General features: G+C 44.4%; 2 long non-coding RNA genes across 3 annotated transcripts; one reads left to right on the forward strand and one right to left on the reverse strand.

The window, feature by feature from the left end:
* Positions 1–10,628: 10,628 nt before the first annotated feature.
* Positions 10,629–14,920, reverse strand: LOC116520633. The gene is made up of 3 exons (XR_004256818.1): positions 14,780–14,920; positions 11,559–11,646; positions 10,629–10,724 (listed from the first exon to the last, which is right to left on the reverse strand). It is a non-coding gene; the product is annotated as an uncharacterized LOC116520633 (long non-coding RNA).
* A 159-nt stretch (positions 14,921–15,079) lies between these two features.
* On the forward strand, positions 15,080–22,204 carry LOC116520462. Of its 2 annotated transcripts, XR_004256786.1 has the most exons (5): positions 15,080–18,136; positions 18,686–19,206; positions 20,335–20,433; positions 21,153–21,233; positions 21,916–22,204. It is a non-coding gene; the product is annotated as an uncharacterized LOC116520462 (long non-coding RNA). The 2 variants fall into 2 exon arrangements; XR_004256785.1 differs by having other exon boundaries at positions 15,080–19,206.
* Positions 22,205–22,879: the final 675 nt, after the last annotated feature.

Raw genomic sequence — 22,879 nt, forward strand, 5'->3', positions numbered from 1 at the left:
ATTTCCTACTGGTCTACAGGAATGTTATTTTCTCAGCTGTTCAGCAGTTTCGGTTTTTCCTCTTCCAGTTCATCCAGTGATGGTCCATAAAGACCTTGGAGTTTGGTAGTCTTGTGGCCACTAATGTTTTCCCATTTATTCTGCCAGTACATATCCATTCCACTCTGACATCTCTCAGTAGACCCTTTTTGTTTCTGCCCAGACTAGGTGAAACATATTTCCCTTCTTTATTATTCTGTGCTTTAATACTTCTAAGAAAGAAAAAGAAAAAAGATCCTTAAATGGCAATTGAGGTACTTTGGAACATAGCTACAAAATTTCAACAAATCTTAGTTTTTTGCTTCTTAAAGCTTAGCTGAATCATCATTTCTATGGGCCCAGAATGAAATAATCTGTTTCTTTCACTTTGATCACTGAAGCAATAATGATACAATAAAAGAAAGAGGGAAAAAAAATCTGTGCTAGAGTCAAATAAAAAGAATGTAGGAAGGGCTGGTGGTAAAGGAATCCATATGTTGCAAACATATGGAAAAGCAAATGGAATTACTGAGGAGGGCATAATACTGAAGAGAGAAAGCAGGCAGTGATAAATCTATCTACCTGTCTACATAAGGACTAGTCAGTGTTGAGAAAAAAGTTAAGGTACAGGGAAATGACCAATTAGGCTTTATACTGGCCATAATTAATTTCCATAGTGGCTGGATGTTTATGAAATATAATAAATAAATAAATAATCAATTCAATCTGAGAACCATCCTAACTCTATTGTGAAAACAGTGTAATTCTATTGGAATTTTTTAAGCCAATTTTGGAAGCAGCATGGGAGTATCCATCCCTACTATGTCACAATTCAGACCTTTGCCTAGATCTTACCCAGCTTCTGTTAGATCAGACCAGATCAAGTGACACTTGCACCTTCTCTCATTTTCTTCATTGACGTGGGGAAGTGAAATGTAGACTTGAAGAAGCTTATGTTTGGTGAAATGGGCGTTGGTTCCTATCTGATACTCCCTTTCTCAGGACGGTGGAGATATCATATAGGCATGGGTATGACTCCGTCAGGATCCAATACGACTGGGTCTACAAGTATTAAAGCCATGCCCATGAAGCTCCTCCCCAGAAATAGATGAAGAAGTTACTTGTAGACCGCTGCGTAAGCAATCTGAAATGATAGATATTATCTCTCCCCCAGGAACACAGTAGAAAGGAAAGGCAGTAAGTCAAAGGAACAAGGTGGGGCTGGATGATGTCTCCACCATCCTGAGAAAGGGCCTATCAGGTAGGAACCAATGCTCATTCTCCAAGTAGGTGAATACATCATCCAGGCATGGGACATACCAAAGCCCAACAGTCCCATTGGGAGGGAAAGGAATAAGAAAATAAACTTAAGTGGCAACCACACGCTGCAGCACACGCTGTCCGAATGAAGCATCAGCTGAGGCGTATCTATCAAACTTGTAGTGTCAGATGAATGGAGAAATTGAGGTCCATGTAGCCGCTCAGGAAATCTCTTCTAACGAAGCTTGAGACGACCAGGCCGCAGAGGTGGCAGCACTGCGTGTAGAGTGCGCCGTGATATGAGGTGGAACAAGCAGAGAGAGTGAGGAATACGCTCTAGTAATAGCTGTCCACCCAACAACCAATGTCTAAAGAGGAGGCCTTGGAACCTCTCTTACCTCCAGGTTGGAACTTGACGAAAAGGGCCTCAGAACGCCTGAAAGAAGCAGTTCGTTTAATATAAATGCGTAAAGCACAACATACATTGAGGTAATGCCACTTACGTTCCAGTTTGTGTGATGGCTGAGGGCAGAAGTCAGGAAGCACCAATTCCTGGCTTCTATGGAATACAGAATTTACCTTACATACAAAGGCCGGGTCAAGCCGAAGGACTACCTTATCTGGATGAAAGATGCATAAATCTTGTCTGATGGACAAGGCTGCCAACTCGGAAACTCGCCTCGTCGAGGTAATGGCTACAAGAAAAACCACTTTTAAAGTTAAAACATGCAAGGACACAGAATGCAAAGGCTCAAATGGTCAAGGATTCCAGGACTTTGGAGACATCCCAGGTAGGGAATCTGTGTATTGTCGGTGGCTTGATGTTTGTGGTACCTCTGAAGAAATGACCGATCAGATGTTCATGAGAGAGAGATTGAGCAGAAGTCAGAGAGAGGACTGAGGACAGGGCCGCAACCGGGCGGCCCCCAATAGGGAGGTCATCAGAAATTTCACTTCTCTTTCAAAAGGTATGGTTTGAACCGCCCTTGAAGGGCTTTCTATAGGAGAATCGCTGGGAGTTCCGGTTGGACCTGTCCAGGAACTGATGGCCTTGTCTCGGGGGAGCCTGACGCTGAGGACAGGAGTAGGGAAATCCCCCGTTCATCCCATGAAAGGACGACCTGCAGAAGAAATAAAAAAGTTTAGAATCAGACTTACGGTTTTCAGAAGGAAGCACCTTGTGTTTGTCCTTGGACTCTACCAAGAGAGGCTTCAGAGGAGGACCAAAGAGCAGACCGGTTGAGAAGGAAGCGGACGCCAAGCGCCACTTTGCTCTGGCCTCCACCTGCCACTGCTTCAGCCAAAGAAGACACCTCGTGGTGATGGTAGAAGCCATGGACCTGGAAGAGAAATGTGCCACATCCAGAGGCATCTGCTGCGTACTCCATAGCCGCCTTGAGCTTGTTGATATCCTGGTGAGCACGGGAATCTCCAGGAGGGATCCTGTCCTGCATCTGCTTTAGCCAACAAAGGGCAGCCCTGTTGAAAAAGGAAGCAGAAGGGCCATCAGACCGCCCATGCAGTGGACTGATGGCTCTTTACCAGTGACTGCTAAAAGTGTTTGTCCTCAGGGCGGAGAACGTCCTCTGGAGCAGTGGTGACCACATTAGGCGATGACAAAGACACCACTGGAAGATCAATGGAAGGAACCTCCAAACGTTTAGAGAGTTCTGGGCTGACATTATACAACTGTTTGTCCAGAATAAAAGGAAGGGGCCCTGACCCTAGAGCAACCCACTGATTTTGAATCACCTCCAGAAACAGCTTCGGGGAAGGAACTATGTCCTTTTTGATGTGAGGACGTGAAAAGAGCGGGTCTGTAGTATCTGACTTGTCGGCCTCCGTGGAGGAGGATGGTTTTGAAGCCAGAATACCAGAAACCTTCTTGGCTTTAAACAAGAGGGAATGAAACAAGGCAGACTTGAACAGGCCCAATAAGGCAGAAGTCCTCATCCTCTGACAGGTCAGAATCACAAGTGATCTGTGTTAAATATTCATGAGCCATGTAAATAAGGCTCAGTTAGTTATATAGAGAGATGTTTGATTGGACCGGGACTTGACAGCAGTTGCTGCCCAAGTCCCGGGTTCCTATTGGTTGTTCCTCTCTATAAATACCTTGGCGCGCACCGCGCCCTTTTGAATCGCTGTCATCGTAGTCTGTAAATAAAGAAGTTATTGTTGCTGTTACCCTGGTTGTCGCGTCCCTCCTTCCAGACTTAACACTGGCGACGAGGATGGGATCGGCGATTCCGCGACGCTAGGGTGAAAAGAGAGAGAGAGGGGTTAGTTAGCTGCCGCCGCGTCAGGCAGGCAACGAACGCTGCTCGGAAGAAAGAAGAAAAATATTTTCCTCCCCCTCATCCATCTCTCTCGCCGCCGAGACTGTGCCAAGATGACTTCTGCGCTTCCTCCGTTCGCCCCCTTTGGTTCTGCCGGAGAATCCTGGGAGGGGTTTATGGAGAGGTTTGAATGCTATTTGATAGCATCAAAAAACCAGGCACAGACTGAGGAAGAGAAATGCAGCTTCTTCCTCTCCTGTTGCGAACCCACAATGTTCGCCTCGGCGAGAGCCCTGGCCGCCCCGAGGCCAGCGTACAAGCTGGGGTGGGACGAACTGATGTCAAGACTGAAAAACCACTACGCCCCCACCTCATCCGTGATCGCACGCCGTTTTGCATTTCGCCGCCGGGTCCAGAAGAAGAATGAATCTATTAGCCAATTCCTCGAGTCGCTGCGCATGGTGGCCGCTCAATGTGACTTTTCTAATTTAGAGGAAAATCTGGTGGAACAGTTTGTGTGCGGGGTCCGCGACGTCAACCTGCGAAGCCGCATGTTCCGCAACCACCATATCACCTTGCTCCAGGCCGTGGAGACTGCCAGAGCAGCCGAGCTCTCTGAGCAGTCCACGGCCGATATCGAGCGTTTACAGCTTGCTTCTCCTGACCAGCCACCGGCGGAGCCACCAACGCAAACCCATATGATAGATGACCAGTTGCCCTTCGAAGACCCAGAGGAAGACTTTGTGGGACAAATGAGGGCACAGCCTAAACGCAAGCCCCAGCCGCAGTCAGCAGCGCAAACCGGTGCGAATTTGCCCTGCCGGGGGTGTGGCGGCCGTCACACCCGCACGGCCTGCCCTTTCCGCACTGCCATCTGCCGCAGATGCAAGGGGGAAGGCCACCTGGCTAAAGTCTGCAGGGCCCTCCTGCCGGCACCTTCGTTCCTGCAACCTACGGTCCGGTCCCAGGCGCAGCCGCGCCGCCAGCAGCCGCGGCCCGCTCGGCGGGCTGAAGACTGCTACTCCACCTGTCAGCCGAATGCCTCTGACTGTGTACCTAGCCAAGCAGCTGCGGGAGCCCAGAAGGTCGCAGCCTCCGTCCAGCTGGAAGGTCAGCCTTGCCGGATGGAGGTGGACTCCGGCTCTTCCCGGTCTCTGTTGCCCTGGTCCCTTTTCTCCCGCCTCTGTCCAAAAGTTTCCCAGAACCAATTACTGCCCTCTGAGATTTCCCTGCGGGACTACCAGGGGAAGTTAATTCCCACTCTGGGCTCATTCCCTATCGCAGTAAGCTACGGGCCGTTCCAAGGGAAATTGCCCATCCTAATTGTTAGGGACGACCTACCAGCCCTCCTGGGCCTGGATTGGTTCCCTGCCCTGGGGTTGTCCATTGGGGGGGTGCACCGGATAGTTCCCTCTTCCATAGAAGACATTTTAAAGGAATTTGCTGATGTCTTCGACGGCCAGCTTGGCTGCTATAAAGGCACCCCCATCTCTCTGAGCCTTGATCCACAGGTTGCTCCCATTAGGCTGAAAGCCCACAGGGTGCCCTTTGCCTTGAGGGCCAAGGTTGACGCCGAACTTGATAAACTTTTGGCGCAGGGAGTCATCGAGCCCGTGGACCATTCCCGCTGGGAGACACCCATTGTCCTCCCAATTAAGCCGGACGGGTCGGTGAGGATCTGCGCCGACTACAAGTCGACGATCAACTTGGCCCTTCAGGCAAACCCCTATCCAGTCCCTGTAGTGCAACACCTGCTCCATTCCTTGGGGCAGGGTTGCACATTCGCCAAACTGGATATGGCGCAGGCCTATCAACAGCTCCCGGTGGATGACGATGCGGCGGCTGCCCAGACCATCGTCACCCATCGTGGGGCTTTTCGTTGTCGCTGCCTTCAATTCGGCGTTTCCGTAGCCCCGGGGATCTTCCAGAGCCTCATGGAGCGGCTGCTCCATGGGCTACCGGGCGTTGTACCGTATTTCAATGATGTTCTGATTGCTGCTTCCAGCCGCTCAGAACTCATCGAGATACTCAGGAAGGTCCTCAGTCGTTTCAGGGGCGCGGGCCTAAAACTTAAGCGCAGCAAATGCTCGTTTGCTGTGCCTAGGGTGGAATTCTTGGGCTTCTTGATTGATGCCCAAGGCATCCACCCCACGCCTTCAAAGGTTGCAGCCATTAGGAACACCCCGGCACCCACCTCCAAGGCGGAGCTGCAGGCGTTCCTAGGGCTTCTGAATTTCTACGCCCCCTTCATACCTCACAAGGCGTCACTAGCCGAGCCGCTTCATCGGTTACTCGACCGATCCGCGGCCTGGTGCTGGGGGAGCCGTGAAGTGCATGCGTTCGCGGCTGTCAAAGAGACGCTGACGTCATCGGCAGTCCTGATTCAGTACAATGACAGAATGCCTCTGACGTTAGCGTGTGACGCCTCACCCTACGGGGTCGGGGCGGTCCTGAGCCATGAACTCCCGAATGGCTCGGAGGCCCCGGTGGCCTTTTATTCCCGGACACTCTCCTTGGCGGAGTGAAATTACAGCCAGATCGACAAGGAGGCTCTGGCTGCAGTGTCCGGGATTAAGAGGTTTCACGATTACCTCTATGGTCGGCCTTTTACTCTTGTCACCGACCATAAGCCACTCCTTGGGCTCCTGGCAGGTGACAAGCCGACCCCCCCCATCCTCTCCCCCCGCATGACACGATGGATGGAATTCCTGGTGGCGTACTCATATACGCTGCAGTACCGTCTGGGCAAGCAGCTAGGGCACGCTGATGCCCTGAGCCGCTGCCCCTTGCCGGAGACTGACACCGCCATTGTGCCCAGCCTCTCTATCCTCTCCATCGCGTCTTCCGGCCTCCCCATCTCTGCCGCGGATGTCGCGGCCTACACGAAGGCCGATCCAATCCTCTCCCAGGTCGCTTCCTGGGTCTTGAGGGGATGGCCTACAGACAAGGTGGCAGAGGGCCTCCGGCCCTTCAAAACTAGACAAGCGGAGCTCTCCCTCCACGGGGGGTGTCTCGTTTGGGGGGATCGAGTAGTGATCCCTGAAGCACTTCGGCCACAAGTTCTGACTCTGCTCCATAAGGATCACCCAGGCATAGCGCGGATGAAGGCGTTGGCCCGTAGCTATGTCTGGTGGCCCTTGCTGGACTCAGAGATAGCGGCCTATGTAGGCCGCTGCACCCCATGTCAACAGTCCAGGCCCAATCCCCCCGCAGGGCCTACTCGTGAGTGGGAGGCTCCGAGAGACCCATGGTCACGCCTCCACATTGATTTCGCTGGTCCCTTCCACGGCCAGAATTTCTTGATTGTGGTGGACGCCTACTCCCGCTGGGTGGAGCTGGTCCTGATGGGCTCCACCACGGCCGAGAGGACAGTCCGGGCCTTGAGAAGGATATTTGCAACCCATGGGTTGCCGGACCTAGTAGTTTCGGACAATGGGCCCCAATTTATGTCCACCACATTTCAAGAGTTCCTGGCCGAGCAAGGGATCCGGCACGCGCCCATAGCACCGTACCACCCGGCCAGTAATGGCCGGGCGGAGCGGGCGGTCCGCTCAGCGAAGGAGGCCCTGGGCCGCATGGACCTGCTAAGCCAGCATTCCACCCCCTGCCCAACAACCAACAGAAGCCCCGCGGAGCTCTTGATGGGCCGGCGTCTGCGGACTCCCCTGGATAGGCTTCACCCGCTCTATTCAGGGGATCAGCCAAGCAACCTGGGGGTCCTCCCTCCCCGTTCTTTTAAGCTGGGGGACTCCGTTTGGGCCCGTTCCTTCTCAGGGGATACACAATGGGTTCCAGCCACTGTAACCGCCCTGACAGGCCCCTGTTCTTTTAGGGTCGGACTGGCTGATGGATCCCAATGGAGGCGCCACCTGGATCAATTAAGGAGGTGCCTCCCGCCACAGGCCGGCCACCCGGACTCTGCCCAAGACAACACTGCAAGTCCGGGGTTGTCGAATGAGGCCTTCGCCGAACCAGGCCTCGCCTTTTCAATGCCAAGTGCTCAAGCCGAAGAAACGCACCATCGGGCCTTCGCCACACCAGGCCCGGCCTACCCGAGCGCCCCCTGCAGGGAACGCCAACCGTCTGCTCAAGCCGCCGCAGAAAGGATTCCGCCTATTGCTCCAACCCCCCCCAGTGACTCTCCTCCCATGCCTTACACTTTTGCTAGGGACGCGCCACCACAGCCCAGCCTACCATTATTGTTGAGCCCGCCTTCTGGGCCTTCCCAAGATGGCGTGCCTTGGAGCTACAACCCCTTCAGGGAGGAGCTACTACAAGCAGGTCCTCCTCCGCCGACGACTCCTGTAGAACTGCGAAGGTCTGGGCGGGTCCGGCGCCGCCCCGCCTATTTACAGGACTACGCATGCTCCACCCGGGGAGCATGCGCGGAGCTGGGGGGAAGGGGTGTTAAATATTCATGAGCCATGTAAATAAGGCTCAGTTAGTTATATAGTTAATTCAGCACTTTCCAAAGGCCAGCAACAGCCTGCTGCCTCCTGATTGGCCGGGACGCAGCAGGAGCTGTTGCCGGCCGAAAGAGATGTTTGATTGGACCGGGACTTGACAGCAGTTGCTGCCCAAGTCCCGGGTTCCTATTGGTTGTTCCTCTGTATAAATACCTTGGCGCGCACCGCGCCCTTTTGAATCGCTGTCATCGTAGTCTGTAAAGAAAGAAGTTATCGTTGCTGTTACCCTGGTTGTCGCGTCCCTCCTTCCAGACTTAACACTCTGCTCCTCAGTGTCCACAGCAGAAGGCTGAGAAACACTTGCAGAAGTTGCCCCTTGGGCATGGTTAGAACGCCCCCCCCCCTAGATTTGTTGGAATTGGAGCAATGAGGCGTGGCAGCAGCAGGAGGCCAATGCTGAAGGCCTGCAACAATGCCACGCTCAATGGCAGCTGCTATGATGTCAGCCATATCATCAGGGTTGATGGTGACAGCCCTGGGGGCAGGGGAACCCAAATCTATGTCCGGGGTGATGCTGCCATCTCCTTCAGAATCAGAATCCCCTTGAAATCCATTCCCATCCTCTGGGTTTAAGGGAGAAGCTGGGGGGGGGGAGATACCCCTATCAGTATCAGTGGAGAGGTCCTCCATAGGGTTGAAATTAGATGGAGGAGAAACCCTAGGAGCGGGGACAGGAGCAGAGCAATGATTGGTCTTGGAAGTGGTCTTTTGTGAAGCAGGATCAGAGGCCTTGTCAATAGCTGCACTAGGAGTAGTAGCTTCTTGGGCCTCCTGAGGAGCAGGCCTAGGGGCCTTAGCAGGCTTGGTAGCAGAAGGTTTGGTATAGGCTCTCTTTTTGCTCCTACCCTCAGAGGGGACTGGAGCAGAAGGGGCAACTGGACTGGGCAAATCCCCCTCCTCGGGAATGGTCCCATTGGTCGCCATTACTGATTACTTTGAAGTGTCGTAAAAGGCTTCCCGCCCAAACAAAATATCCGCTGCTGTTTTTGTGCCTAAATTAACTGCCCTCTGGGTAAACAGGGCCCTGAGGAAGGGCTGAGGTGGCGAGCTGACAAGGCAGTTTATCGCCTGGCAGTTTGCTGCCTGCCAAGCGCTCTGATGCCAGGAGTGGAATTCGGAGCTGAAGAAATACGCTGCTGGCAGCAAGAGGAAAGAGGCAGCGTGTAAAGCAATCCCTGTGGCCGCCACGATGAAAGTAGGCTTCTCTGGCGGCCTGACTGCAGCGATCGTCTCTCTGGCACCCGGCTGCAGTAAAGCGGCTATTCAAAGGCTGGTACTCTTCAGGCAGTGCAGCAGCAGCAATAAGGGAGCCTGAGGGCGAACCTCATAGGCTGGCCGCAAAGGCTCTTAGCTGCTGAGGCAGCCAAGCCAGAGAGAGGCAAAAGCCTTGTAAAGGCTGTAACACTCTGAAAGAGCGAAGAAAAAGCCTGATTGAAAGTAATTTGAGGAGATAGCCAATTGTGAAGTTTTGTAAAGATTTTGAAGGATTTTTAGCGAAACGGAAAGGAAATTAGCAAAGAGAGATAGGGAGACGCAGGTAATTGAAAGATCGACTGAGTCTATTTCTGGGGAGGAGCTTCATAGGCATGGCGTTAATACTTGTAGACCCAGTTTTATTGGATCCTGACGGAGTCATACCCATTCCTGGATGATGTTTCCACCTACTTGGAGAATGGATAGCTTCCCCATATAGAATTCTGTTGTGGCCCAGCAGGAGCCGCTGGAGCTGCAAACAGAATCCGACAGTGAGGGGCCTTATGAATCGGCTCTGGAAGATGAGGAAGACCCTGGACAGGGTTCCGACTCCGAGCAGGGCTCAGAGAGGCTGGTTGGCCACCAGGAGGCGCCTGAGGCACGGAGCAGCAGTGAAAGCCAAAGGGAGCGTGCTCCTGACGTCAGGCCTTGGAGCAGTGGCGAGGAGACAAGGGAGGTGTCAGCGTTCCAAGTATCATGTAGAATTAAATCAGACTCCAAGGCAAAACGATCCTTAAAGTTCCAATTTAATAAAGCAGACATCTTAGCACATCTGTGTTAATCCCAATTCTGGAAATTACATCAGAATTCCACCCAGTTAAAAGTTCATGATCTTGTCCCCACACCCACAATCCATCACATGGTCCAATCTTCTTCTTCCATGTTGGCGTCTCCACCCAGCTGCTTCCGGTCAGGTGTAAAAGTACGGAGACAAAAGATGACCTTGGCTTCTAGAAAAGAATAACAATACATTCCACAATCCTGTTCCTGTCTATTACCACCTCCCATCAACTATACTAATGAAACAGCATAATGAAATAAGAGAAAGTGTGGCAGGCCAAAATTCTAAAAGGAATATGATTGCAGGCCTGACAGGAGGTGGTCCTGGATGCCCAGCAACAACGGGCAGATCAACGTAGAGAATAGCTACGCAGATACAAAAGATAATTGGATCCAGGTGGTTGTAATTAGGCTCCTCTCAAGATAGTATTTAAGGAGAGATTCTGGCAGGAGTCTGGTTTGCAGGATTCAATTTAATTCTCAAACTGGAGAAGCTGTTATCTGTATCTGTCGGAGTCTGGGTTGCTGCCAAGGTTCTTATCTGTTTGTTGTGTTTAGCCTTTCAGCCACCAAGATTTATGTTCCCTACTAATAAAGAGTTGTGGCATTCCAGCTAAGCTTGTCTCGGCATTCGTTACTGGATGGACGAGGGGATCAGAACAGGATTCTATGGAGGAAAACAGTTTAAAGAGAGAAAATATGGGAGGAGTATGTAAACTCCTTCCTCAATACCAACAGGCCCTTTCTGAATCTTTGCCCTAACAATTACATTTAGTATTTTAAATATCCAAATCCAATTATAGATCTCTATGTAGTATGTAATATAGTCTTAGCCTAAGAGTAAAATATCTGCATCTATTTTAAAATAGCACCTCTCATCATTATTCTGTGAAGAAGTCAGAACTTGAAATATCCATTATGTAAACTAATTTATATCACAAAAATTGATACAAATATGAGATATTTGGCTGACATTAACTGAACTGCTTCAATTGTAGAGAGACCAACAAATTTTACTTAATAATTCTGTAACAAATATGTAAGAGAAACTGGAGAAATATTACACTGCCAATATGAATCATATGTTATCATCTTCATGTTAATTTTCATTTTAGAAATCCTTTTTCTATTGCAAAGAACATCAGTTGAAAAAATACAGTAGTTCTCAAAACTTTTTTTCATGTCACTGATATTTTTACCCACAATTGTCAGAAAGCTATCAGAATTCATGAGTATAATATATGGTGTATGATATATGATCATACATCATATGATGTAATATATGATGTTATATAAGAGTTTAGTTTTAACAAATGTTTCTCACTGCTTTAAGCTGTAGAACCAGTCCTAAAGCAGGGATAACAATTGGATTTGGTGTGACTGCAGGGCATAAATCTTCATTCTTCATGATAAATTTATTCTGTATGACTCAAAACTTCAAACTTTCTGATGCAGTCTAAAATTTAATCTAAAATTGTATAATATCCTTTTTTTTGCTTACATGTACATGTAGAAATAGGTTGATAATGAGGTATAGCACTTTCACAGAATAGTTGACAGAGGTCAGTCACTTCTTCCACTCCTTCAATCTGAGAGAAGCAGAGAACAAGAAGTTTTGACACCACACATGGTTCTGTGGGAGATGTGGGCTAGGAATAACTACTGAGATATGTTGCTGGAGAAAAAGACAGCCCTTGATTTGGCCTGGCAAACTTGCAGTTGCCTCTGCTTCTCTCTTTCTCTGTCACTGTGCTGTATTTGAATGAAGTCTCTCCCTGGCTTTCTTTTAATTTTGTCCTTTCATTTTTGGCCCTCCATTTCTCTGTCATTTATGAGCAGTACTGAATTTATAATCCAGGCACAAAAATGTCTGATTCCTTTCTGTTTTGCAAGATTGTTGATATTTAATAAGGTTTGACAGGTTGGGTTTTTTTAACCAAACAATTCTCCGGACATAGAAAAAAGAATGACTAGAGGCTAGTCTGTGGAAGAGCAAAAGAAGGACAGCTGACCAACCATATCTTTGCACAGGATTTGTCTACTAATGAGAACTCTTTATTTCAGAATAGAATAGCAGAAAAATATCACACATTGATAATTCCTTGTTCTTTCTGAGTTCAAAGAGCATAAGTACCACTGAGCTTATTATTAACAGCTCTTAGATGGAGGCAATCCTATTAACCAGTTCAGCAGCCTTACAGTAGTTACAACAGCTATTCCATTCATTGCCCTAGTTATTTCTGCTCTGGAGAATTCTGGGGATACATTATCTTGAGTTTATGTCTATGTAATAATTATATTATTATAACATGGATGTAATGAATGCTGTCTTCAGAATCCTTATTCTTCACAATTTTTACAATGACCCTATAATCCAAGGAAAGATCTGATTCAGCAATAACTTTCTGTATCTTACTATATCATAGGATAATTAATTTGCTATGCCAGTTTGTAATAAGCTCAAAACTGATCTATCCTATTGGGCTATAATACATACTGTTGAATTTTATCTAGTAATGTCTAAATTGCTTAATATGATCCTTTTACTGATCTTGGAGAAAAGCACGATTAACTGATTTCTATGCTACTCAATTAATGCAGTAGTTTATTTAAATATTAATTCATAATTTAATGTCTAGTTCTGAAAGTAGTGAGTCCTAAAGAGAATGCTTGGGCCCAGTTCTGAAATTTCTATCTTTGAGCCAAAATCTTTTTTTTTTTATCCTCAAAAGGTACATATTCCATGTGGGTTACAACTTTTTAGTATCAATATCATTTCTACTTAAATTTACTTTATTGTCATTGCATCTCATACAACAAAATTAAATGCCATCTTCAGTGTACATTAGAACTATAAAAATAAAACAAAAACACACAACCTTCACATTCTGTACAATTGAATTGAAAACCCAATATTGCATTAGTATTGCACTATATATACAATCAAATTCAATATAGTTACTGCCCTGGGTAGAAGTTGTTTTTCAGCCTATTTGTCCTTGTTTTATGTTATCCTGTACCGTCTGCCAGATGGTAAAAATTCAAAAAAATGGTGCCCAAGATGAGATGGATCTTTATGAATGTTTTGAACTTTCTTAAGGCAGGGGGAGCTATAAAGCTCTTCCAAAGTGGGGAGAGGCAACCAATGATTCTATGGGCAATGATATTAACCCTCTGGAGTGCTGTCCTACCTGCCACTGTGCAATTGGCAAATCATACACAGGTGCAGTAAGTTAAAATACTCTCTATGGTGCAGCGGTAGAAGGTCATCAGCAGTTTTGCATTCAGTTGTTGTTTCCTGAGAAGTCTCAGGTAGTATAATCTATGCTGGGCCCTTTTGACCAGTGCTGCAATGTGAGTGCCCCAGGCCAGGTCCTCTTTTATGATAACACCCAGAAACGTAGAACTGGCCACTTGCTCCACTCGGTCTCCATTGATAAGCAAGGGCTGGATGTCTGATCTAGCAATAGCAGTTAGGCTTATATACCGCTTCATAGGGCTTTCAGTCCTCTCTAAGCGGTTTTACAGAGTCAGCATATTGCCCCCAACAACAATCTGGGTCCTCATTTACCTACCTTGGAAGGATGGAAGGCTGAGTCAACCCTGAGCCGGTGAGATTTGAACAGCCGAACTGCAGAACTGCAGTCAGTTGAAGTAGCCTGCAGTGCTGTATTTAACCACTGCGCCAGCTCAGCTCTCTTCTGATCTGTTCCTTCTATAATTCACTATAAGCTTCTTGGTCTTATTGGTGTTAAGGACGAAGTTATTGTCTCCACACCACGAAAGCAACCGGTCCACCTCATCAGGCAGACTCAACACCTCCCCCCCACGCCAGAGTCCCACCACTCTCATTTTTCTGTAGAAAAAAAGACACAAAGTTGCTAGGGGGGTCCTTGGTGCTCTCTGAGCTTGGTTGTTTTCTTGTAGACATTTCATTACCCAAGCTAGGTAACATCATTGCTAGTTCTGATAGCACTGATGATGTTAGTTATTTTGGGTAATGAAACAGGAAAACAACCAAGTTCAGAGAACATCCAGGATCCCTCATTTCAACCCTGAACTATGGATATACTCCTTTATTAGAGAAGTGGTTAATCATACAAAATTGCTCAAGTCAAAGAACTTTTCATAACACTTTTGCAAATGCTGAGTGCTTGAATATTGCTAAATGACAGGTAAGTCACTAAATTACTGGCTGCAAGGCAGAGTAAAGCGATATTAAAACCTAATATTTGGGTCTCCGAATCTGGTCCTTACGTAACGCCTATGCTTTTCATGTAAATAAACTGGGGTAGAATCCTATGAGTTCTTTTGAAACCATCAGTCAAAACATGCTGCACATTCTGCAATTTAAAGAATTGCCTTAAATAAAATGGATTTATCAGTCTTTAAAAATCCCTTTCACTAAATGAAAAATACAATTCACAATGTTATGTTCAATTTCACCAGAAAGAGAAAGTTATGGTAGAAGAAACGTGATCTGACGTGGCTGAGAATAATCTTTCCGCAAACATCAGTGATACAACAACTCTATTTTACTTGTTTGCTGGAATGAAAACAGTGTGGTTGCATGGTTGATGGCGTGGGTAGGAATAGTCGATTATTTTTGTAAACTATCTTAACGATTTCCCCTGAAACATACAGCAACTATGCGAAAATGATTCCGACTGTAAAAAGAAATGGTAAAGAAAGCGTTAATTTCGTCTACTCTCAAATCCGTACCTTTGAGGAAAAGACAAAAATCTCAGTTCCTCCTACTTAAGAGAATCAATTCGGAAGTTCAAGAATATTTACAGGGTTGCTTTTTGGGCATCTGTGCTGAGGAGAAACGACTAATTTCTACACCGGACTCGCTTCTTTCCTCAAAACCATCCTACCCAGAATGCATAGCGCAATTCAGGCGAAGCTGACTAACCAATCAGAAGAAACATGAAGCTCACTTGAAAGCCGAGCCGACCAATCGGAAGTGAATAAGTAGGCGGTGACAGGCGATTTGAACTTTTTAAGGGGACTGATGGAAGATGCTGTTCTTAGAGTTCGTTGGATATTGTGATAATGCTTTCTGGATTCTTCCTTTTCCAACAGCCCAAGATCCGCTGAAGTAGTTTAGTGACGGCCTAGAATTCGGTTACCATTTCCAAATTTCGTCGGCCGCCGAAAAGAGTTGACGGATTGCTTTCTGCACCTAGTATTCAGTTCTTGTTGAGTTGGTACCGACACTAGCTGTTGTCGTATGGGGAAAGCAGGGTGGCGGTTCGGGCAGACAGACCTGAAGAAATAACTTAGGAGTAGGCGTGGTTAATATTAATGTTATAATTAAAAATAGAATATGCTTCAAGTGCTCAAAATCTGTCAGAGCTACTTATGAAATAAAGGGATTGTATACTTTTTAGTAGATCTTCACGATTACGCATAGGCGTAGAGAAAAACTCTCTGGGATCGCTAGTAGGTCAAAAACGACTTTGATCACATATTACCAAATGCTATTTATTCTTGGTCGGGTTGCCCACAAGTTCAAAGTTAATTTGAAAAAAAAATGTTAGTGCCTACTAAAACAGACTTCCCATGCCTGGCTGCCCCCCAGTTTTATACTGATGCAATTAGGCTAACAATCTGGAGGGCAAAATCTTGGGACAAGCTGTTTCTTTACATTCCTAACTCTCCACTGTTAACAAAAATCTGATTACTGTACACTCGATTTTGCTTTTTTTTCTGGGCCTCTTGTTTTTTAAAAATGTTAAAGCAAGTTGGGAAATTTTCTTGGGGCAGCATCACACTTTTTTGTATTTGTATCACTTTCTTGATGCTGAAGCACGCTGGGATGAAAAATAAATATGGCATCCCTACATTCTTTTTCTTACATAGCTTGTTTTAAAAATGTTGGAATTATAATTTTGTATTACATGATGTTATTTTCCTAAGCTTTTGTTTCTGGTCTAAATCCAGTCTGTCCCTTAATTTAAAATTGGATAAGGTGATGGGAATTAGGATCACTAGGAAATAGCTTCATGTACATGATGTGAATCTTAAGGTGAATGTGAAGAAGCTCCTTACTACAAAGCCATCAGAAGTGATTGCTCTTTTCAGAGAAGACAGCTCTTATTAAAACCCACATTTATAGTCTTGCAACAAATGAATGCATTGATTAGCAAGTACAATCAATCAATGAATGTCTTTTGCCCTTAATCCCTTGCGGCTGAGCTGAGTTGTAAATTTGTTGCCTTAGCAGCATTAAAGCAAGCAAATTTATTGTCCTTTCTCTTGGGCATTGAACTTCAAGAAGGTTGTTGAGACTTTGGAAAGAAAGCTGAGAAAAGCTATGTGGCTGGATATTATTTACTCTTTCTGTATTTTGAAATGGAATTGCACTCATTCCTGAATAAATAGATGGCATGCATGCATGCATGCATGCATGCATGTATGCATCTATCTATCTATCTATCTATCTATCTATCTATCTATCTATCTATCTATCTATCTATCTATCTATCTATCTATCTTAGATTGTGTGCCTAGTATATAAATGAATCCTATGAACATTTCTAAATTGACATCCAACAGTAATTGCTCCTTACTTCCTCACCCTGAAGAGGTGAGAACTCAAGTTCATTTACTTGGAAGGAAAATCTGAAATGTTGAGTTTGATTAGATTGCTGCATTTCTCAAGAAAGAAGAAACAATGGGGGTCATTGAAGGTGTTTTAATTGAGTACACAATATAGCATTTATCATAGTGAACTTTTTTTTCAGGTTAAGTTGGCTTATCAATTGTTTCAGTTGAGTGCAGTTGCTGAAGTCCATGTTTCACAAACCTGCCTCTGCACGTAGATTGCATCACATACTTTTTAAGGGCTAAAATATTTACTGCATTACAGTGAGTACAAATAATAAACCTGTATGTAGAATATGGCCATTTTGTTTATTGGAAAGAAGTAGGATTCATCACAATTTGGTCTCATTCAGCTTATGTTTCCACCGAGCTTATTTATTTTTAGTTTCTTCCACTGAGAGAGAAATGGAGAAAAAGAAAAGGCTGGTTGTTTCCACTTTTAATTTTAATCTTGTCTAGCTGTCATTATATAGAAGATAATATGTTCTCAACAAAACTTCTACTTCCCTTCAAGATATACTAAATTATATAACCCTTTGGGTTTTGTATTTAGTGTTGTGGAGAAACCCAGCCACCATCTTAGTTGTTGAATGAATCTAGCTATTAAGTTTTCTTTATTTGATTTATTTATACATTGCACATTATATTAATAAAAACAATGGTATGCTATTAAAGAAAGTTCAACTCATTTTGTGATTCAGTATTTGAATTACATTTTTAACATCCCCCCATGGCATAACCATGGTAGCAGTAAAACACACCTTAGGTATTTCCTTTCCAGCACTAGTTCTTCTTTTCTTTCTCCTCTTTCATAAAGATATACCTGTTCCCAGCCAAGTTGACTTTTTTCTTCATAAAACTTATATTACAATGTTTTTCAGCATCATTGATCCACAAATATTCAAACCTGTTTCTATGTATGCTTACCATCAGGCAAAGCTCTTTGGCGTCAAAGGCATTTCCCCGTTAACATGAATGAAAGATAAAATTGGCAAAGATTTCTTTCCTTGTTCATGAATCCAAATGAAATTAGCCTTCTTCCTTTTTCTAAGTTCTTTGCAGCCATCAGAAATCTCAAAAGAAGATTGTGGTTCTTAATGTGAGATGTGTTTTGGGGAAGGTTAAAAAAAGTTTTGCAGCATTTTTAAAACCTTTTCAAAATTGCAAATCAGATAAGAAAGGAAGTATGCTACTTTGTTTTTTTTTTCTTTTGCCAGAGAGCTGGCAAAACATTCTTTTTAAAATGGCAAATGGTTTTGTGGATATCTGATTCATCATTTAGTGAGCTATTTTTCCTCTTCAGGATTTAATGGACACTCTGACATAGTAGCTCAGCAAATTGATGTCTGAGAACTTGTAAATAACAATTAAAGTTTTATAATTCATAATTATAGTATGGATTCTGCAATTCAGGATTCAAGAAGTAAGTTTGAGTGCTGTTGCAGAGTTGGACAAGCAAAAGTTAAAGAGGTGAGTTGGTATCTTTCAGTTCAAAACAAGAGATGAACAACTTTTTTTTTATCCTGCCACTTTAGTACATATATAACACACAAATTGGAATCAAAGAAACATTGCAGATGGTTTGTTTTTTTAATTTCCTTGCCTTTTTCCAGGGATTGAAGGAAAGAGACAAATCAGACTAGTCCATTCCATTGAATACATTTATTTAAACTTTAACACTAACTTGCTCTCAAGTTTTAAATCTCATTGAACTGTTTTATTGCAAACTTGTAATATCTACTCTGCTGGTAGCCAAAAGACACTACAGTTAGTTGAAAGTCACCAACCTACTTACTCCTGAAATGATAGCACAATTTGAAGAGCTGACTTCCATATTTCATCAAGAGTCCCATGGAGCCCAGTTTTGAATGGGCATAATAAAGAACCAGATGTGCAACAATTACGAATCATGATGATTCTTTGGGTAAAATTCAGAGAAGGGTGAATGTTGAAAGTGCAGACTAATTCAGGTGTAGTCAATGCCTACAATGGTTGTTACTGTTTGTTTTTCTATCATAGCTATACTCCCTGCCAATTTTCCTGCAACCAAGCATGCCAGTCCTAAGGTCAATCCTAGAATTCAACCTGCTGAACCAAAAGCTCAGCTGATTCCACATGCTGTCTTGAAGATGCCCCACTACTCAACAAAAAAGAGGAAAGTATTGCAGTCTGAAAGAAGCATTTCACCTAGCCAAAGGGAGCATGCAAAGCGCCATCGGAAGTCTTGTCCTTCATCCCAGAAAATGGATTCTCTGAAAGAATGGTTTGATTTTACTTAAGTAGACTGTACCAGCACCCCTCTTGGAGTGAAAGCAGAATCTTCCAGACCATTATATTGCCCATTGACAATTTACTAAGAGTCGCGTGCCCCTGGCTCCCTTAACCATTCAGAATTGCTCTTGCCTACAAAGCTTGAACATAACTTTTGACATCTTTAAGGAATCCTTCTCCCCAGACTTAAAGGTCAATACTGTGGAAAGCCCTCATTGGGAAAGTGTCCAGAATGTCTCCAACCATCAGGACATGGCGCTTATACCTAGGTAGGGCCTTCAGAAAGGCAAATGTTTCCAATTATCTTATTTGCAGAGATTTAACCCAGTAGTTCTTAAATTCCAGTGGCCTCTAATAGGGGTGAGCAGTCTGTTGTCCAACTGTAGTCTCAAACAAATGGCTTTTGTGGAGTTCCACCAAAAAATTACAATTGATTTTCAGCATCATCTGCTAAATTTCGTGGTGCTGGTACATTGACCAAAAACTCAGATGACATGTGGACATGAAAGACTCTCTATCCGGCAGCCGGCCCACAACCATAGAGTGCACTCCTAGAACGGCCGCTGCTGGAAGACTCAGTAGCCAAGTTTTGGAGTTTGGAAGCCAGAGAAGAAGTTAGGCTCGGAGTGTGGTGGAGGCAGAACAGGTGCTCGTGCAACCACCCCCTCCAGCCAGGCAGAACTCCATGCAGACTTAGGGGTATCCAAATGTGCCAAGCCATGGGAGCTGGGGAGCGGGCAGAGCACCACGTGCCTTGGCGCCTTAGGGATACCCCCTAGGTCAGTGAATGCCGCTCTGCCCGGCTGGGGATGGGGTTTACTGGGCGGTTGCTCGTGAGCATGGTCACCTCATGGCTGCTTCGCCCCTGAGACTGTGCCTGGCTCTTCGGGAGCCCACTGGCAAGGGAGCAGCTGCCTGTCAACCCCAAAACAATAAGCCCTCCCCCCATAATAAGCCCAAGGCCATATTTCATGGGGCAAAAGAAAATAAGATCCTGTCTTATTTTTGGGGAAACACGGTACTAATCTTTTGGGAAAGCAACTTTTATAATATTGTGATATATTTAAATATAGTTGAGATACTTTTGAAATTCTTTTCACCTAAGGTAAGCTTCATCCTTGTCAGTTTTCTGAAATTAGTGTATTCCAGTGTTTTTTTAATGTGTGTTTCAGATCAAATCGAATCTTTATTCTGTCATAGATCCACAAAAAAAGCCCTGCTATCTTAATTGTGTTAATTGTGACTTGTGTTTTATTTGCTGGTCTATGACTAAATAAAGATTTGATTTGAATAGGTTTTCTTCTTATTATGCTATGCTGTCCAGGAAACAGATTTCTTTAATAGAGAGCCACCAAATCCACCTGCATGATTTACCTTCTATCGTGGATTTATTTCAGTGCCTCCATGCCTGTGTCTACTATGAAAGGTTCCTCTATTGCAAGAGCAACATCTTTGGTTTCCAAAGCATCGTTACAGAAGAAGAGACACAGCACAATGTAAAGTCATTCTCAGCTTTGAGATACGTTTTGTTAATATGGAAATTACTTCTGGGTAACTTTTGGCGGCAGGGAAAGGGTGCCTTTGAGCCAGTGCTGACTAGTGCCTGCAGTGTTCAAGTTTTTCAGAAGTAGTTTGCCATTGACAGCTTCCCAAGGCTGAGAGAGAAGGAGGGAGGGAGGGAGAAGGGGGGGGGAGAGTGATATGACCATTTTTCATACTGACTCATATTTATGATCGTTGCAGTGTCTAGGGTCATAAGATCCCTTTTTAAACTTCTGATAAGGAAAGTTAATGGGGAAGCCAGATTCACTTAACAATCATGTCACTAGCCTAACAGTTGCAGTGATTCACTTAACAGCTGGGACAAGAAAAGTCATAAAAAGGTGCAAGACAGACTTAACCACTGTCTTGCTTAACAGTGGAAATTTTGGGCTCAATTGTGATCATAAGTTGGGGACTACCTGTATCTCTTTTTCAATCTTTTGCTTAAGGGTAGATGGAATATACAGTCCATTCTAATAGATTCTTGTACAAAAATTGATTACCTATATTCTGAATGTGTGTTATTTGGTTGTTAGATTGGGAACTATTTTAAACAGCTAGGAAAGTTTAGAATATTTTTCTGAATATGGTGCTCTCAATTATGTTGAACTTCAACTCCTATCCCTAGCTTCCAAATATGGTTATAATAAAACTGTGTTCTCTCTCTTTCCAGTTCTATTTCTCACTTGCCAAGCAGCAGCATTGGTAGGCTCCAGGGTTGTTCTAAAATCTTCACAGATTGTGAAAGCACCAGGTAAATTTGCTTTAGGAAGTCAATGGGCGTAATCTTCCATATTGTAATTTCAATAGTTTTGGGATGGAGTTTCAGTTGGTAGTGGAAAACAAGAGAAAATGGAATTAATGAAAAGTGTTTCTTATTTTAAAAGGTATTGTTCTATTCTCAAATGAGTGTTATGGAAGTATTGGTGCTGATTTATATTTTCTATGCATTCATATTTATATTTGCAAAATATGTACATTCATATTTGCAAAAGCATGGAAATTACAAGTTAAGATGATCACATCATGGGTGTAACAAACTGTTTCTACAATTTCTCATATTTTCTCAAGCCAAGCATATTTTTCCCTTCTTTCAGCTTCAGTTCTCTTCAGGCTGTATACATTTTTAGCCTAATACTTGGTTGTTATGTCAGTTTTTAAGCACATGCAGGAATTTTAATAATAGTGCCAATACTGTCCTATGAATAGAATGTTTATGTGTATGCTGTTTTGGGTACTTGTTAGTTGGACCCTTCTCTAGTTCAAGCAACAATCTAGTTTTATGTGAGGTTGTTTTGTTATTTGTTAAAGGAGTAAATGCTTTAAAATGGTAGCTGTTGTTGCTGGAACAGAAGTAGAAAGAATAATCCCTAGATATTATCATTTACAGTTTTACCCATGAACTCCCATCTTAATATTTTTCTCCCTCTGCTCAGGATGTCCATCTGGCCTCCCTCCATGGAGATGACACTAGAAATTTATTCTTCCTAGGAATCAGCATTCTATTGTAGGCTTACTCCATGAAGTTTCTTTCAAGCTGCTACTTGAACATTTTCTCCCCTGTGGTGCACTGAAGATAAGTTTTTAAATGTGTGAACTAAACAAATAAACTAGGCTGCCAGGACCCTTCTGTAACATTGTACTGTGAATATCCCTAATATTGTTTACTGTTGTGACTCAGCAGAAGCTTGCTGTGAGTTGAGTCGGGATGCAGGAATAATGAGCAGTTATTGCTCGTTAGGGTCATCTTCTGCAGATAAAAGACGGGTGGTGCCACGCCTTAGTTGCAGAAGTCAACGTTCGTGGTTCGTCATTTGTCGTGTGTGGTTCATCATTTCGAGATTCAAAGAGGCACTTGGATAAGTGATTTGCTTTCTGTAAACCTGATTCAAAGAGGCACTTGGATAAGTGATTTGCTTTCTGTAAACCTAGTCTGCTGTAAGAGGTTTTTGTTTTGCATTTGCTGTGTAACTTTTTGCCAGAGACTTTAAGTTTATTTTTGAATTCGCAGCCAACTTGAGCCAGGACTGATAAAGACATTCTTTTACAAGCTTGTCTGACTGTCGTGTGTGTAATAGCGAAGAGGGGGGTCAGAACAGTTTACTATACAAAATAAAGGTTTTTGTAATCCACTCTATTAACTTTGCTATTTGTCTTCTTTTTGCAGCAGAAATCAAATATGGAAGGGCAGGTAGTAAAAAGATACTTTTTAATGCCATGTGGAAAAACTGGAAACCCAGTCCACATGAAAACCCTATTTTCAGGAGGGAAGATGGATTATGACAGATATGGATATTTCCTATCTTATGAAGCTTTCAATGTAAAATTTGCTGGTGTCAGGTAGAAGCACAAGTGGTGCTGGGAATTAGTTAGAATGAGTTAGCTGGCCAGTCAAGCCCC

The sequence above is a fragment of the Thamnophis elegans genome, chromosome Z, assembly GCF_009769535.1.
Source record: "Thamnophis elegans isolate rThaEle1 chromosome Z, rThaEle1.pri, whole genome shotgun sequence".
NCBI classification, from domain to species: domain Eukaryota; kingdom Metazoa; phylum Chordata; class Lepidosauria; order Squamata; family Colubridae; genus Thamnophis; species Thamnophis elegans.